Source organism: Durio zibethinus, chromosome 10, assembly GCF_047325235.1.
Source record: "Durio zibethinus cultivar Kanyao isolate XHJ-2024 chromosome 10, ASM4732523v1, whole genome shotgun sequence".
Lineage (NCBI taxonomy): Eukaryota > Viridiplantae > Streptophyta > Magnoliopsida > Malvales > Malvaceae > Durio > Durio zibethinus.
In genome coordinates this window covers 18733429-18750615 of record NC_143171.1, presented here as the reverse complement: position 1 = coordinate 18750615, position 17187 = coordinate 18733429, and positions in this window count along the sequence as shown.

The window sequence follows — 17187 nt, the reverse complement described above, 5'->3', positions numbered from 1 at the left end:
TATGTTAAGAAGTTTAACATTTAACCCATGTCATCCCATTATAACCTTAAAATACTCAACAAGCTATAGTGAAAGTACTTATGTAGGTAACATAGCTTACTAATCGTATCTCTATACAACTCTTTATTAAATTAGGTGACAACTATTTGTCTAAAAGCATCACATACATTTCACCTAACATTGCCTCTGATGTCATGTGATCAAGTTTCACACATCTAGACAACATGACACTAGTTGAGTAAAACCCAACTTTATAACTCAAACATATTTGTGTAAAATTTTGGCCTTGAGTGACTCAACAAGCCTCAAATTAAAAAAACTCTGGTTATCTTGTTATGTTGGTGGAAGGTAACTTTATCATTAAGAGTATATGACTTAATATTTGAATGAAGGATTTTGATTTTTAAGTCATACTTTTAGGTTTCATTTAATATTATGACATGTATAATATATATCACAATCATGTATCATATATAAGCATTTAAAATAAATCTACCACATGCCAACTACTAGGATGATTATGAACTTTCTCTTGTTCTAATTCCTTTGAGCTATAAAGAGAATTAGATGATCAAATCTTGGGGATTGCAAACAAACAAGAACATATCACCATATGCAATTGAACAATTGACAACACCTTGTGGTTCATAACTCTATTACCATAAATCATCATTATGTAATCACCTTGCTTTACTCCTTTAGTGCCTTATAGATCTTTATCTTAGACTTGTAACTAAAAAGTAAATACAAATAAACCATGCAGTTAACCATTCATCCATTCTCTAGTCATATTAAGGCTTATGTCCATTATCATCATCATATATTCATAATCATATTATGTATAATAAATATAAATAATCACTCATGATGTCAAATAATCATGCATGATGCCATTTAGTGATCTTGTGTGGTATTTAAAGTAAAACATACTTTATGTCTTAATTCAAATCATTTACCTTTCTTTCTTGATAAAACATGTTAATGTTTAAGGAAAAAAATTTCAAAAACATTCAATACACAATCCTAATTCTAATTAGCGTTTTTAGTAATTTTTTAAAAATTTCAAATTAGTCCCTCAAAATTAGGGTTTCTCATTAAGGATCAAAACATGTAAAATCAAATGGAATCGACCAACATTCTGACACTTAGAAATCCAATTTCCACTTTGAACCATTTTAGTAAATTGCCATTTTAGGAAAGTTACCATTTTAGAAATCATTTTCATTTTGAAAATACTACTTTCATTTTGGTACTAGTTTCCTAATTCTATATGAATCATATTGATAACTTGATCTTGACCTAGACAAGCCATCCTAACATTTAGGAATTGTCCAATTTGAAATTTGGAAACCTATTTCACAATTTTTGAAAGTAATAAGAATTTCCCATGGTAAGTCAATTCAAATTCCTAACTTTTAGGAGTTCTATTTCAACTAGGAAACTTTTTTCCTTGTTTTTTGAATTGCCTTAGAATCCTATCAAGACAAAACTACTCTAAAACAAGTGTATGTCATCAGCCCTAGATTTTTCTCAGCCTCAACATACCCCAATTTGAAGACAACAACTTGCTTTTCAGGGTTTTAAGTATTAAGCAACTTAGGCATCATATGTTGCCATTTTTCCTTCAATTTTATCCTCAATTCTTCAACCAATCATGAATTTTATTCATGAAGTGAAGGCTATAAAGAATTTAAAGCAAGTGCGTAAAAGAATTATGTACAAAATCATGAGGACACAAGAAGCCAAAATTGATAGCAATAATGTGATCTAATCACATGAATCAAAACAAGATTATCTTTGATTAAATCATGATTTTTGTGGACTATTTTCCAAAGAACTTGTTAGGATCAAAATTGACATTTAGTTAAGGATCAAAATTTGCAATCATATAAAAAAAAAAAAAAACAAGAACAATACAACACCAAAAACTGAGAAGAAAACCTTAAAAAATTCATGTAATTAGTTTTACCCTTTTTTACATCTTATGTCTTGTTGGTTCAATTGATCATATCAACCTTTAAACATGACTTAAACACTTGTAAAACATGATTAAACAACCAAAATATATAATGTCCATATTTGAGAAAAACATTTTGAAAAATTCAATGTAGCCGGATATCCTAAACCACAACACAACATAATCAAATCAAGGATTACTAAGAGTCAAGTATAAAAATTACATCTAAAACAAGCAAGGCTTTGATACCACCATTGGGATTGTTGTCAAGCAACTTGGACAAAAAGGGAAGTAACTTGGACAAAAAAAAATGAAGTGACTTAGGTAAATTTTTTTTGTCAATAACTTCAAACCAATCAATTGAATATCGACTAATATGTAATCGATCAAACATTACTTGAAAATAGCTCTTCTGCTAAGAAACAAAATGTTTCATATGCTCTTAAAAATTCTTGCTCCCATTAGACCATTTGTATTTATATGCATTAGGATCTTGATTCATGGATCTTTCTTTTCATGTCTTTAGATACAACCTATAAAGGGTTGCCTGTTCTTTGTACATAAACCTTTGTGATGCTTTCGTGAAGTTTTAATAGTTTTGCTTCCAGGATAAATTCTCCCGTTTGTGCCTTATAAAATAAACAAGTTGATGGATCATTATCTTGATGATATAACATAATAAAAAGTTCTTCTAACTCACATAATGAGGTGAGAAGAATAGCTAAAGAATAATAAGAAAAAAAAGATAGAATTGAACAATCATACTAGCATTTTTTATGCATGGCATACTGCTTTACAATGGAATTCTTTTTTTTCTTTCATAAAAAAAAAAGAGAAAATATAGAGTTTGTTAGATCCAAATCAATAAATAATCCAATTAACACCCATATATTTTTTTGAAAAAGTAAAAAAATACTATTATGTCCCCATCACTTTTTTTTTTTTGAAAAAGGTTTTTTTAGTCTCATTTCCCTCTTGTTGTTAACCGAACACAACCCTAAAACATGGTACATTTTTTCTTGGAGAAAGGCATCTTTTAGATTTATGGAATGAAATTCTAATAAGAAAGTCATTTTTTTTATAATCAAAGTATAGAGCTTCTTTTTTCCCTTTACATACCAACCTCCATTGCTATAGCAATTTTAGCCCTTGTCTCAAACTAATGCCTTATTATACTATGCACTCCTAGCGTTCTATACCTAGTTAGCAAGTAGAAGGAACAATTTAAGTTCTCTTTGGTAAAAAAATCATCTAAATAAACTCCTTACTTTGAGAAAGATTTTAAGTTAAGAGAAAAAAATCTCATCTTGAGTTGTGTGACTTTAACTAGGGCTGTACTGGCCTTCTATATAGTCCTTCATACTATCATTAATGATCATTGATAGATTTTTATGTGAAAGATCAATGATTTCTCATCAAACTTTCTTTTTTTCATATTATAGCCTTCTTCCCAAAATGGATGTTGGGCTCTAAATAGGCTTTGGTCGAATGGTTATGTCTTAAACATTGTAGACACCTAACTTTGTTCAGACAAAATTTGATCATTTGTGAAGCTTTTAAAATTTGATTTAGTTCAAATTCAACATTTCTTTAATTTTGAGAAATTTTTAAAATCAAAATTTGAACCAATTTTACTCTAACGTCCTAAGTTCAAACTTAGTCAAATCTGGTTAAATAAAATCAAACTTAGTAAAAACTGGTCAAAATTGATCAAAACGGATAAAACTTGAGTAAACTTTCAAAATTCACAACCAATTGGAATTAACATGACTTAGAATTGAAATTTGTAATTTTAAAGTTTTAAAAAACTTGATTGCACTTAAGAAATGGTAAAATTACCAAAATACCCTTTAAGGTTATTTTTGTAATCTAGCTTTTTTGGAGTTCGATTTTCATGAAAACTTTCATATCATAAATGAATTTTTTTTAATGATTTTTGGTACATTAAAAACCTTAATCACACCTTGGAAGGTGTGAAATAACTAAAATATCTTTAGAGGTATTTTCGTAAATTGACTTTCTGAATGTTGAAATTTTACGAAAAGCTCCAGATCATGGTTTAATACTATTTGATGATTTTTGGAATATTGAAAATCTTGATCATACATTAGACGGTGTGAAATCACTAAAATACTTTTTAAAGTATATTTGGTTTAGGGGAATTTATAAATTTTCCCCTGAAATCTTGATGGTGGGTATTTGTTTATCATATTTAGTTTAAAGTAATTTATTTACAGGAGAAAATGTTAGATTCCTAATAATACCTAAGGTTTTAGAATTAGAAACCCACACTCCTTATGGTATTCTAGGATTTTAATGGAAAAGTTACCTTATTCCCAAATTTGACTTGAATAAAAAATTATCACATAGCTGTTACCCTTTTAGAAAGCATGCTTGGAAGTGATTGGAACTTAGTTGTAGGTTTTTATTAGTGACATTTTAATTTTTTTTAATATTGCAATTCAGGTGCTTCAATGAAGAAACATCTTAATTGATATGATCAATTAAAGCATTTTATATATAAATCAATTAATGCATTTATGTATAGAAATACATTAATTGATCATCAATTATGGCATTTCAATTCATCCTTGAAATGCCTTAAAGGATAAAGACATCAATTAAGGTGTTTCTTCGCACAAATGCCTTAATTGATCCTTTATTAAATTTTTTTTGCTCTTGAAAATCGCATTATGACATAAATGCTTTTCTATCACAGTATGATAAAGATTAAAGTGCCCATCAATTAAGGTGTTTATTTGGAAAAATACTTTAATTGGTTATCAATTAAGGCATTTATACCCTCAAACACCTTAATTATCGCATATTAAAATTTTGTTTTTCCTCTCATAGATCGTGTTCTGACAACATGAACGTTGTAATGTCTAATCATGAAGCAAAAAAACCAATATTTTATACATCAAATAAGGCATTTGTATATATGAAACACTTTATTTGATTTCTTTTTCATATTTCAATAACCAATACATTTATGATTTTAACATATCCAACTCATAGCATTTACTTTTCTCTTTGAACCACTTTTAGCTTTAACATTTATTATTTATTCTTCATCTTGTTAATTTTATTTTCGTTTTTTGACACAAAATTATATGTATACTTTCTAATTGATCTTTTTATCTGATCTGCATTATTTATTACCTTTCAGTGTTTTCTTTTTTTTTTTTTTCATATTAGTAGATGTCATTTAGATTTGAAATTATGTTTTTGATATGAATGCCTTGTTTTGTGGTTTTTTTGTTTCCCTTCTTTCATCCATAGATGTTTTGTTGCTGATTTATATTTTCTTTGATAATGTTTGATAGATTTCATGTACCATATGCCAAAATTTGCTTTCCATTTATGTTTTCAACTTTAATGATATTATCTATTCTAAACAATTATGGCTGATTTATCACTAAGAATGGAGATGCAATTGGTTACATTGATTATGATGCATTTAAACCAGATGGGCACTTTGTTGTAGTATTATATTTTGTTGCTGTAACTTTATTACATATGAACATTAGAAAATGACGAAGACTATTCTATGGTAGAACATCTTATGATAGGCTACATATTAGAGAATTAAACTTAAATGCAAAAGTCTTTAAGAGTGATAAACAGTGTGTAGATAATACTAGAATGGATAAGAAAGTTTTTGTAAAATTATATCATTTACTTAAAACAAAAAGGGGTTATAGTCATCTAGACATATGTCAATAGAAGAACTAGTTATTAGCTTCTTCCACATCATAGCCCATCATACAAAAAAAAGGTTATGAAGTGTTAAGTGGCTAGATCTTGAGAGATGATTATTAGACAATTTCATTCTGTGTTGAATTTTATTTTAAGATTACATACTCTATTGTTTAAAAAACCCAAACCGATACTAAAAAATTTAACAAACAATAGATGAAAATGTTTTAACGGTTGTTTGAGTGCCTTAGATGGGACATACATTAAAGTCAATTTAGACGTAGTCGATAAGCTTAGATACAAGACTAGAAAAAATAAAATTACTACCAGTACCTTGGTATTTGCACCCCAGATATGCAATTCATATATGTTCTACCATGATAGAGAGGTCTTGTAGTAGATGGCAGAGTGCTAAGAGATGCCATTAAATGTAGTAATGGTTTGAGGATCCCATAAGATATTATTTTTATTATGTTCATGTTATGTTAATAACAAACCACCTTTTTTTTTCCATATTATTAATATTGTTGAGCAGATAACAAGTAATTACTATTTCTGTGATGATGGATACACAAATCGGGAAAGATTCTTGGCACCTTATAAGTCAATGATACTATCTTAATGATTGGAGGGCTAGACTCCAATCAACAATCCCATAGAAATACTTCAATATAAAACACTCTCAAGTAAAAAATTGTATCAAAAGATGTTTTGGTATATTCAAAGCTAGATAGGCAATTTTAAGGGCGAAGTCATTTTATTCAATAAAGACAGTTTAGAATCATTTATGCTTATTGCCTTCTCTATAATTTCATTAAGTCTTGATGGTTTTTTACCCTATTAAAGGTGATACTACTAAAAGAAGTATTAACCAACCAGATGAATCTGAACATTAATAGTTGATTACGTAAATTAAGCCATCTAATTCTTAGACTCAATTTAGAGATAATCTGGCTAATGAGATGTTTACCCATTGGTTGCAATCCCATGGATAAGAATGTTATAAAAATGTTTTATATGTTATAACATTTGCTCAATTTATTTTATTATATGTACCATATGGTTTAGTGTAGAATTTGTTTTATATTAATGTTGATTTATATTTTTGCAATATATTTTTTTTATTCTTGAATGTCCAATGTATATTAAAATTTAGAGTATACACTTCTTTGTTGTCTTTCCATGTGTATTCATTTATTTCATTCCCTCAATGGGTTTTTAATTTACTATAAATTTACTATATTGATAAATTTACTATAAATTCCATGTGATTAGGAATTTAACATGTCTTCATCGTGTGCCAATCCATCACAATTTGTTCGAGGCCTACCCAAAAGAAGAAATGAAAGTTCAAGCATAGGTAACCATTTATGGACTCAATAAAAGGATTCTTATCTTGTTCAATGCCTACATTCTTTGGCAGAAGACCCTAGATGGAGAGCTAATAATGAGGCATTTTGTGTTGGATATCTAGGTTATATTGAACGAATGTTAAAGCAACTCATTCCTACTTCACAACTTAAAGCTACCCCCTACATCGAATCTAGGGTTAAGCTACTCAAAAGACAATATCATGCAATTTGTGATATGAGAAATTCTAGTGGATTTGGGTGAAATAATCAAAAAATATGTATCACAGCTAAGAAAGAAGTTTTTGAAGAGTGGGATCAACTAATATTTTTAAGATTACATTATGGCTTACATTACTTATTTATGAACATGTCTATGGGTTTTATTTGATTCATATTTGCTTGAACTTTTGGTAGGCACATCCACATTCTAAAGGATTAAAGAACAAATATTTCCCATTTTTTGATGATTTTAAAGTGATTTTCAGATTTGATAGAGCAATCGATCAAAAAGCTAAAACAATAGTTAATACGGGTGAATCATTGAACGCTAATAAGGATGCTTACTTCTCTCTAGAGTTTGATATCCATACCGAAGGAAATATAAAGAGAGGAGACGATGAAGAAAAAATTAGTTTTGTTGCTCCGAGCAACTCTAAAACGATGTTATCAGGCAAGAAAAGTCCTAGGAGTGAGGATGGACCAATCATTAATTTGGTTGATCACATTGACAAAATTGGTGCATTATATGATATGGCTATGAATGTGATAGAGGGAATTTTAGCTTACTTCCAAACCAAAGTTGAGAATACAAATAGAAAAAGTCACTTTTTAATGAAATAATACAACTCGATGAATTCACAACTGATGAAATCATTGTTGTTGATGAGTATATGTTGATAGAAAATCACAAAGTTGAATTTTTATTTACTATGTTGGCTTATTTAGAAGTAATTACATTAGAAAATAGTTAAACAAATGTAATGCATATCACTCATTGTTTGACTTTTTTCCTCCTGAACATACATAGACTGCACTACATTTTGTATATAGATTCATACAATAATTTGGTAAACATATTTATTTAATTAAGGCAGGAAGGGGTTTAGTTGTAAATATGCAAATTGTATGGCATGTTGTACATTCGTTTATTTATAACGAATATTGTACTTGTATTAATTAAATAAATATTTGTATTACTACGAATTTCATATTTGTATTTAAGGAACAAAAATTGTAATTGTTCGAATGACCAAACATTTGGATTTATAAATTTCATATTTGTATTGATAGAATAATGTTTGGTGGTCAACATTGTAAGTCGGAAAGTGCCCTGCCATTGGATGATGGAGAATGAAAAAAAATGAAGCAGAGGGCTAAAAAGAATTTTCAATTAACAAAACAAGGAGTCACCACCAATCTTGTTTTAAGGTATGATTGACCATCAAAAAATAATTTTTTGTCCTTTGAATAAAATATTTAAAAGATTTTAAAAGTTTTATAAAAAGAACAAATTGAGGTTTGCGAAATCAGATTTAGGGTTCGAGAGTCAATTATACGTGGGGAAGGATTAGCATCCCCATAGCACCCATCTAAGATGGTACCAATTAATTACATGTTATATTTAAACTTTGGTTAAAATTAGTGTCTAGAAATTAATTCCTTTCTTTCATTAATTCATAACAAACTTGAATTTTCTTTTTTTAAAACAAATCAAATTTTGAAAAATAAAACATTTTATTTTTGGATCAAAGTGAAAACATCTTAAGTATTACGTATATTTTCACTCTATGATATTTAGGTAAAGCTTTAAAAATATTCTTAACTTAAGGGTTTTCAAATTATCCCACAAAACTAAGATAGCACCTCGTATAAATAGTTATTACCGAGAGTCCCCTTATATTTAGGTCAAATCTCGATGACTATAGTTAATTGAGATATTATCTTATTTAAAACATTTTTCTTAAGAAAAGCCTTACTTAAAAAATATGCATGTATGCATGAACATAGTATATGATGAATATATGCTATGAATGACAAGGTATGAATGCATGATAATTTAATATATGTATGTAACAAATTAAAATAAAATGCAAATGTATGAAATTTGGCAAGTGTTGGTTTTAGGGTTTGGAGGTTGGTTTGGGTTTTTAAGGGTTTAAGGGAAGTTTAGGGTCTAGGTTTTGTTTTGGGTTAAAATTATGGTTTAGGTTGGTTTGGAGTCTAGGTTAGGTTTTAGGGTTGGTTTAGGGTTTAAGTTAGGGTTTAAGGTATGGAGTTTAGTTTTAGGGTTTGATTTGGCTTTAAGTTTAAGGTTTAAGGTTTGATTTGGCTTTAGAGTTTAGGATTTAGGGTTAGGGTTTAAAGTTTAGGGTTTAGGGCTAGGTTTAGGGTTTGAAATTTTTGGTTTCATGGGAAAATGCATGTGACAAAAGCAAATAACAAAAATCCATTAGTAAAAGTGTAAATATTTTATGCATGTGACAAGTGCATAACAAGAGAACAAACTAATTACAAATCTAGGCATTCACACAACTAAGTTACAAACAAGATGTGCATGTGAATGATTTATAGTTTGGAAGACTCTAAATTCATAACAAAGTAAACGATTCACAGTTTGGAGGACTCTAGATTCACAATAAAGTAAATGATTTAGAGTTTGAAGGACTCTGGATTTATAACAAAGTAAATGATTCATAGTTTGAAAGACTTTGGATTTATAACAGAGTGAGTGATTCATAGTTTAGAAGACTCTGGATTCATAAAAAAGTAAACAATTCAAAGTTGGAAGACTTTGGATTCATAGTTGAGTAAATAATTCACAGTTTGGAAGACTAATTGCAATAGAATGAATGATTCACAATTGAAAGACTCTGGATTCACAATAGACTAAATGTTTTAGTTCAAAAAATTTGCACACATGAATTCAAGGATTCGTAGATGATTTAATCATTTGTAAGTGGGTTTAGAAAGTGTTTTAAGATTCAAAATTTTCAAGGTTTGTAAAAGTTTTAAGATTCATAAAATTTTAAAGATTCCTAAGAGTCAAATATTCACAACTTTAAAAGATGTGTAAGAAACCAAGATTCACAAATTTTAAAGATTCGCAACAACCAAAGATCTACAAGCTCCAAAGATTCCTAAGAGTCGAAGTTTGTAAATTTCAAAGTTTCAAAAAAATGGTTAAAGATTCACAAATTCCAGAGATTCACAAAGGTCAAAGCTTTAGAATTTTCAAAGATTTGCAAGAAGGGTTAAAGATTCACAAATTTCAAAGATTTGCAAACATAAATGATCAATCTCCAAAATATGAAATGCCAATGAGCTATATACTATGATGCAAATGCAAGTGTTCCTAGGCAAATGCAAGTGTTCCTAGGCAAATGCAAATGTTCTTTTTAAAGTGTACAAACAATAATGCAAATTCCTTTACAAGGATATAGATATTTATTCCAATAATGCAAATGTTTTCTACAACTACAGAATTTCATTTCAAAAATGCCAAAGCTTATGCAAATGTAAGAACTTCATAATGTATATGCCCCAACATAAATGTAAATGCCAAAAATATTCCTTTTTTCAAAAGAAAATTCATTACCAATTTTGCTTATTTCCCCTTACCCATCCAATTAAATCTTTAACTTCTTCCCAAAAGGATCTCCATTTACCATTCACCTATTTCTTCACCCATTTCATCTTGCTTTTTTACCAAAATGTTTTCCTTTTTATTTTTAGTTTCAAACATACATTATGCAACATGCAACATATATTTTGCACTTGATTTCAAAAACAAGAAAAACAAACCATACATTTTTCTTTCTTGAATTCAAACTGATCTAAAGATTTTTACAATTTGTTTCTCTTTCTTTTTCTTTCGTTTTCTGTTTGCCAAACATGATTTTCTTATTTTTCATAAAAAGTGTGATTGGTTATTCAAAAATTTCTAAAAATGGTTAACAAAATTATCCCCACATAATTAAATTCAATAACTAAAGCTAATGTAACAACCAAACAAATATGACTTTAGGGATCTCTTAGAAATTGGTGTTCTCTATTAGAAATGAAAGAGGTGGTAGGTTTTTTTCCAATGAATTGAAAGGTCTTAGCACATGGATATTTCAATTTACTCAAAAAGGTTTCACCACTTGAAGGGGATAAAAAAGGTATATACTTTTCTATACAGACTCACAAATGAGACATAAGCTTGTCTAAAGCATGAATCCCTTAAAAATCAAACATGGTTAGCACTTTCTATAGCATCCAAATTTGGCATTTTGATAAATGGCAAGGGTAGCCATGAAGGGCTCAAAATTTTTAAAGGTCATTTAGTGAGGAGGAAATAAGGCTCAAATTTTCAAAAACAATCATTTTTTATGCATTTTAAACTTTTAGGGTCTTTATATCTTTTGATCTTTTAAAAAGTATGGGTTACCTTTGGTTGGCATTTTATCTTAACATCTAGAATGGTTTTAAGACCTTAACGTTTGCTTTTAACTATCCTTTTGTAATATTTTCACTTTAGAGCCATATTCATCTTTTTCTTCTTTCTTTTTTTTTTTTTTATTACACCATGCACTTAAGAATTCAAATTTATCTAAAATGAGATAACAATCCAAATGGGTAATTAAGGAATAAAATAAGACAAAAAAAAACTTATAGGTTTTATGTCCATTCTTTAAAAAGAAGCTTTTCAATTTTAAGCAACCATGCTTGACCCAATCTGGACTTTCCTAAAGACATAATGTAAGCCAAGGTTTGAAGTTTTTAAAGAAACAAATAGATAGGCTCAAAATAAATGTTTGAAAGTGATTAAACCAAGGATCATTTGTTTTTTAGGTTCCACTTTATGGCATTTATCCTTTCATTTTCCCATTCTTTTCACTCAATCATTCATTTATTTCTTTTTCTTTTTTTTTTCTATATCTCTCTTTTTTTTCTCTTCTTTTTGTTTATTCTTTTTTCCTTCATTTTTTCCTTTTTCTTACTTTTCATTCCTTTATCTGATATTTTTTTTCTTTTAAGTGAATTCAAAATTTCATAATCTTTTATTGGACATTTTGCCCCCTAACATATAAGGTTTGTTTTTGGACATTACCATACTTAATCCCTTAAATGCATCCATTTTTGTTATCCAGTGGGGAGGGTGATCTTTGGTCATAGTTTATTTTAAAAGAATTTTGTCAAGCTTAAAGGGGTGGTAAGGGATAAATTTTTATATTTGTGAAAGGATGATGAAAGCTGAACATTTATTACTCAAGCATCATTACTCAAATTCAAAGAGCAATTCTTTTCAGAAGAAAAAGTTTGAAAAAAGTTTTTTTTTTTTTTTTTGCTTTTAGAATTTCTTTAGACTTTAACTTTCTTTGAACTTTCTAATTTTCTCTCATTGGTTTTTTTTCATGAATTTGTTGAGACCTTTTCATTTTTTGATTCATTCAAAGCCTTGAGTACATGATGTCATAATCCAAATTTTTTTATTTTTTTTATTTTTCTCTCTTTTTTTTTTCTTTTTGCTTACCCCTCACCACTATTTGAGTAAGATGCCTTATTTTGACAAATCATCCCTAATGAAAGTTAATATAAGAAGATAGGTCATGTCAAACAAACTTGCTTAAAGTGTCAGATGATTCGTGTCATTCCATAAAAAGAACAAATTGATCATAACTCAAGTTGTCTTAAAAGCAGTAAGGTCTTTTTTTTTGGTCAATGTGCCCCAAGACACTGGATAAGGATAATTTTGGGGTAGAGAACTGGGAGGCTGATATGTTTGGGACCATTTTTAAAGGATTTAGGTGGCTTTGATTTTTAAAAAACTTTTAGAGCTTTAACATAACTTTAACTCATCAAAGTACCACATCTAGGTCCTTGAAAAAATCCCGTGTTTGTTTAATCTTCTAGGAATCCTAATTTTTCCTTTTGTTTTGAAATTGGTTGTTTCATTGTTCATTGTCTGAGAAAATATTATAACCCTTTTTATACCACAATATTATCAAGAGAAGGCAAGGTTCACAAATTCAAGGTCATGTCTCTTAAGAGGTTATGGTTGATAAGTAGAATCATTTGAGTAATTAAAAATGATGCGAAGGCATTTGGTGGGTTTATTTCTAATAGAGATCATCAATTCTTTTGAGACTTCTACCATTTTGTATTACAAAAGAAAACTTTTTTTTCCTTTCTTTTTCTCTCTTTTTTTCTTTTTTTTTTTAAGGCATTTCCCATTTTATGACTTTGAAAATTAATTATATGAGGCTTTATTCAAATCCAACAATTTTTCTTTTCCTAAAAAACAATCTTAAAAATCCAAAACTTAAAAGGAATTGAAAACCTCTAATGACAATATGAGACAAAGTGATGCACAATAATTGAAACTTGAACTAATCCTAGCCTTAAACCAAACCTTAAACCCTAAGTCAACACCTTAACCCTAAACCAAAACCTAAAACCCAAAACCTAAATCCTAAATCCTAAACCCCATACCTTAACCTTAAAACTTAAACCCTAACTCTAGATCCTAACCCTAAACCTTAAAACCAAAATCCAAATCTAGACTCTAAACTAACCCCAAAACCAACTCGATCCCATTCATGCATTTGCATTTGTATTTCATTTTGTTATTACATGCATATATTTTCATTTATACTTTGTCATTCATGTTTAATTATCATCCATTCACATATATTATTATTATGTTCATACATACCGTGCATAGGTTTTATACATTAGTTTTTTTAAAAGAAAAATATTTTCAAAATAAATATAACCTTTGAGAATCTAGCCTAAATATGGGGACTCTCAATTTTAATTATTTATCCGAAATGTTATCTCAATTTTGTAGGGGTAATTTGAAAACTCTTAAGTTAAAGATATTTTTGAAGCTTTACCTAAATATAGGAGAGTGGAAGAAGTGTCTTGAGACTTAGGACTTTTTCATCTTCATCCTAAAAATAAATTGTTTTGCTTTTAAAAAAAATTAAACTGATTTGCTTTCAAAAAAAAATTAAAAAGAATTCAATTTTTGGAATAAACAAATGAAAAAAAAGGAATTAATCTATAAATATTAAAGTGGGATCATTTTTACCAAAATTTAAGGATAACATGTAATTAATTGGCACCGTTTTCAATAGACACTATAAAGTACTAATCCTTCCCCACGTATAACCGACTTTTGAACCTAACTTTAGTTTTCGCAGACCGCAAATGTTCTTTTATTAAACTTTAAACTCATTTTAAATATTTTATTAAAAGAAAAAAAATTTTAATGACCAATCACACCTTAAAAAAATTTGATGGTGACTTTTTTATTTTTATTGAAAATGCTTTTTGGCTCATTTTTTGATTTTCCCTAATTTAGGCAATCAAGTTCCTAGACCTATACGTCACGACAGTTGTTGATTTTTGCGTTTTTGTTGAATTTTTAATGGTGCTCTTTTAGTATTTTTAAAGAGAAACCAACAAAAATGGGTAAAGTGCATTTGTGGTCTTAAACTTTTTATTTAGGTTCCACTTTAATCCTTAACCTTGAAATTGTTCCATGATATAGTCTTATGATCAAATTTTGCATAAAAATAAAAGAGAATTACAACTTAAGATAATAGATCCAGAATTATTACTTTTCGCTATCATACTAAAATATATTTATAAATAAGACTTTAAAATTTTTTTAGAATGAAATTGAATTATCATTTTTGCCCCTAGTTTTCAAAATTCAACTTAAAATTAGAGAAAAATGATACTTTAGTTTCCTTCTTATTAATTCTAAAATTTTTATTTTCTTTCTAATAAATATATTTTAGTATGCTAGCAAAAGATAATAATTTTGGTTCTATTGTGGTTTTATTTTCTTTATTTATTGTTATTTTATCAAATTTTGTTATTCCTAAATTTATAAATTTTGATAAAAAAAATATAAAATTAAATCCTATTACGAATAAAGCTAGAATTTTTCTTAAAAACAAAATAGAAATGAAACATACCCAAATAATGCTTTAACAATTAATTTAAAAAAATAATTAATAATTATAGAAAGGACATTTTGTAAATTACTAATAATTAATAAACTTATTTACTACTATAATTTGTTAAGGAAATATTTTATTAGAAGTAATTCATTTAAGATCACTTGGCAAACGAGAAAAATTCTTACTGTTTAAGTTTAAAATTATAGTTAGAATGTAAACATTATTAATTAAATCCTTTAGTATATATAAGCTTTTTTCTTTTTTGAGAAAATAAATGTCTACCACACAATAGCTAAAATTATTTGGATATGTATCATTTCTTTCTTTTTTATTAAAAATAATTTTTAACTTTATTTTTAGTAGGATTTAATTCTATATTTTTATCAAAATTTGTAAATATTAAGGAAATAAAATTTAATAAAATAAAATCAGAATAATGGATCCATAATTATTTCTCTTTATTATCATAACAAAATATATTTATTAAAAAATAAAATTTTTGTAATTATTATGAAAGAAAATGAGGTACCTTTTTTTCCTCTAATTTTAAGTTTAATTTTTAAAATCAAGAAAAAATTGATACTTTCATTTCCTTTTAAAAACTTTTATAAATTTTATTTTTTTACCTAGAAATATATTTAAATTATTTTGGTATGTCTTATTTCTTTCTTTTTTATTAAAAATAATTCTGACTTTGTATTTAATAGGATTTAATTTTATATTTTTATTAAAATTTATAAATATTGGGGAGATAAAATTTAATAAAATATAATATAGAAAAGCAATAAAATTAGGATAATGGATCTAAAATTACTACTTTTTACTATTCTACTAAAATGTATTTATTAAAAAATAAAAATTTCATAATTATTGCGAAGGAAACCAAATTACAATTTTATCTTTGATTTTAAGTTGAACTTTTAAAATCAAAGAAAATTTTATATTTTCGTTTCCTTCTGAAAAATTTTATAAATTTTATAAATTTTCTAATAAATAAATTTTTTTATAATTATAAAAAGTAATAATTTTGAATTTATTATTCTAATTTGTAATTCCTTTTTATTTTTATGCAGAGGGATCATATCGACGCTATTTTAAAAAGATTGAGGATTATTATGAAACAGATGAAAGATTAGGGATCAAAATGAAACTAGAATAAACGGTTTCGGGCTATAAGACACTTTACCCAACGAAAATATACGGGAAAGGGCGGAATCAGGAAAAAAAAAAAGTTTTGATTTTTGTTTTTATACCCAAGCTAAACGTCCGTTTTTTTAGAGAAGATTCGCACAATGATCCGCGTGCCAACCTACGCGATAACCAATTTTTTTTAATTATTTATATATGTTTTATTTATTGAGTTTTATTTTCATGCATATTTATTTTTAAATTAAATATATGTCTTAATTATTTTTAATCGGTAAAAATAAAAATTATATTTTATATGATTAAATAATTATAAATATAATTTCTTTGTATAATTAATTTATTTTATCTTGCAATTTTTAATAAATTTTGGATTAAGTGGAGATTTAATTAATGGTGTTATAAAAAAAATTTTAAAGGCGGAGAAATTAAAAATTATTTTTAAAATAAAAAACTTTCATTTATTTTAAAAAAATGATTAAAAATTAATAAAGTATTAAAAAATACTTTTATAGGTAAAAGATTATAAATTAATTCTTTTTCATAGAATGAAAGATTAATTCAAAGAAGGAGTTTTTTAAGGAAACGATTTTTTTTAACAATATTGGAGTGAGAAAAACTTTTAAAGATTCAATCGTTACATTAGAGAAAACCTAATAAAATTTTAAATAATAAAATAATAAATAATAACTAAAATAATTAAAAATAAGATCATAATTAAGGCTATCTAAAATAGTATAAAATTAATTAATATCATCTTTTGAAATAACATTGTGGAGTGTTAATAACTTTTTTACATTTATACTCTTGAACTTTATCTATAAGGTAGATAAAAATTTATTCATTTTAAAAAAATTTAATAAAATTTAAATTTTTTTAAAAGGGATAAATTCAAATCGGTAAACTATCATATTTAACAAAAAAATATTAATAACGATTTATTTTTTGTGTTCAGTGGAAAAGTTTTGAAACTTGAGAATATGACAATCTTTATTTCTTAATATTTAATTCCTACTTCTGTCTTACTTCACTAGGCTTGACAGTGGGAACACTAGAAAGTTAATCAGACGTATATGGA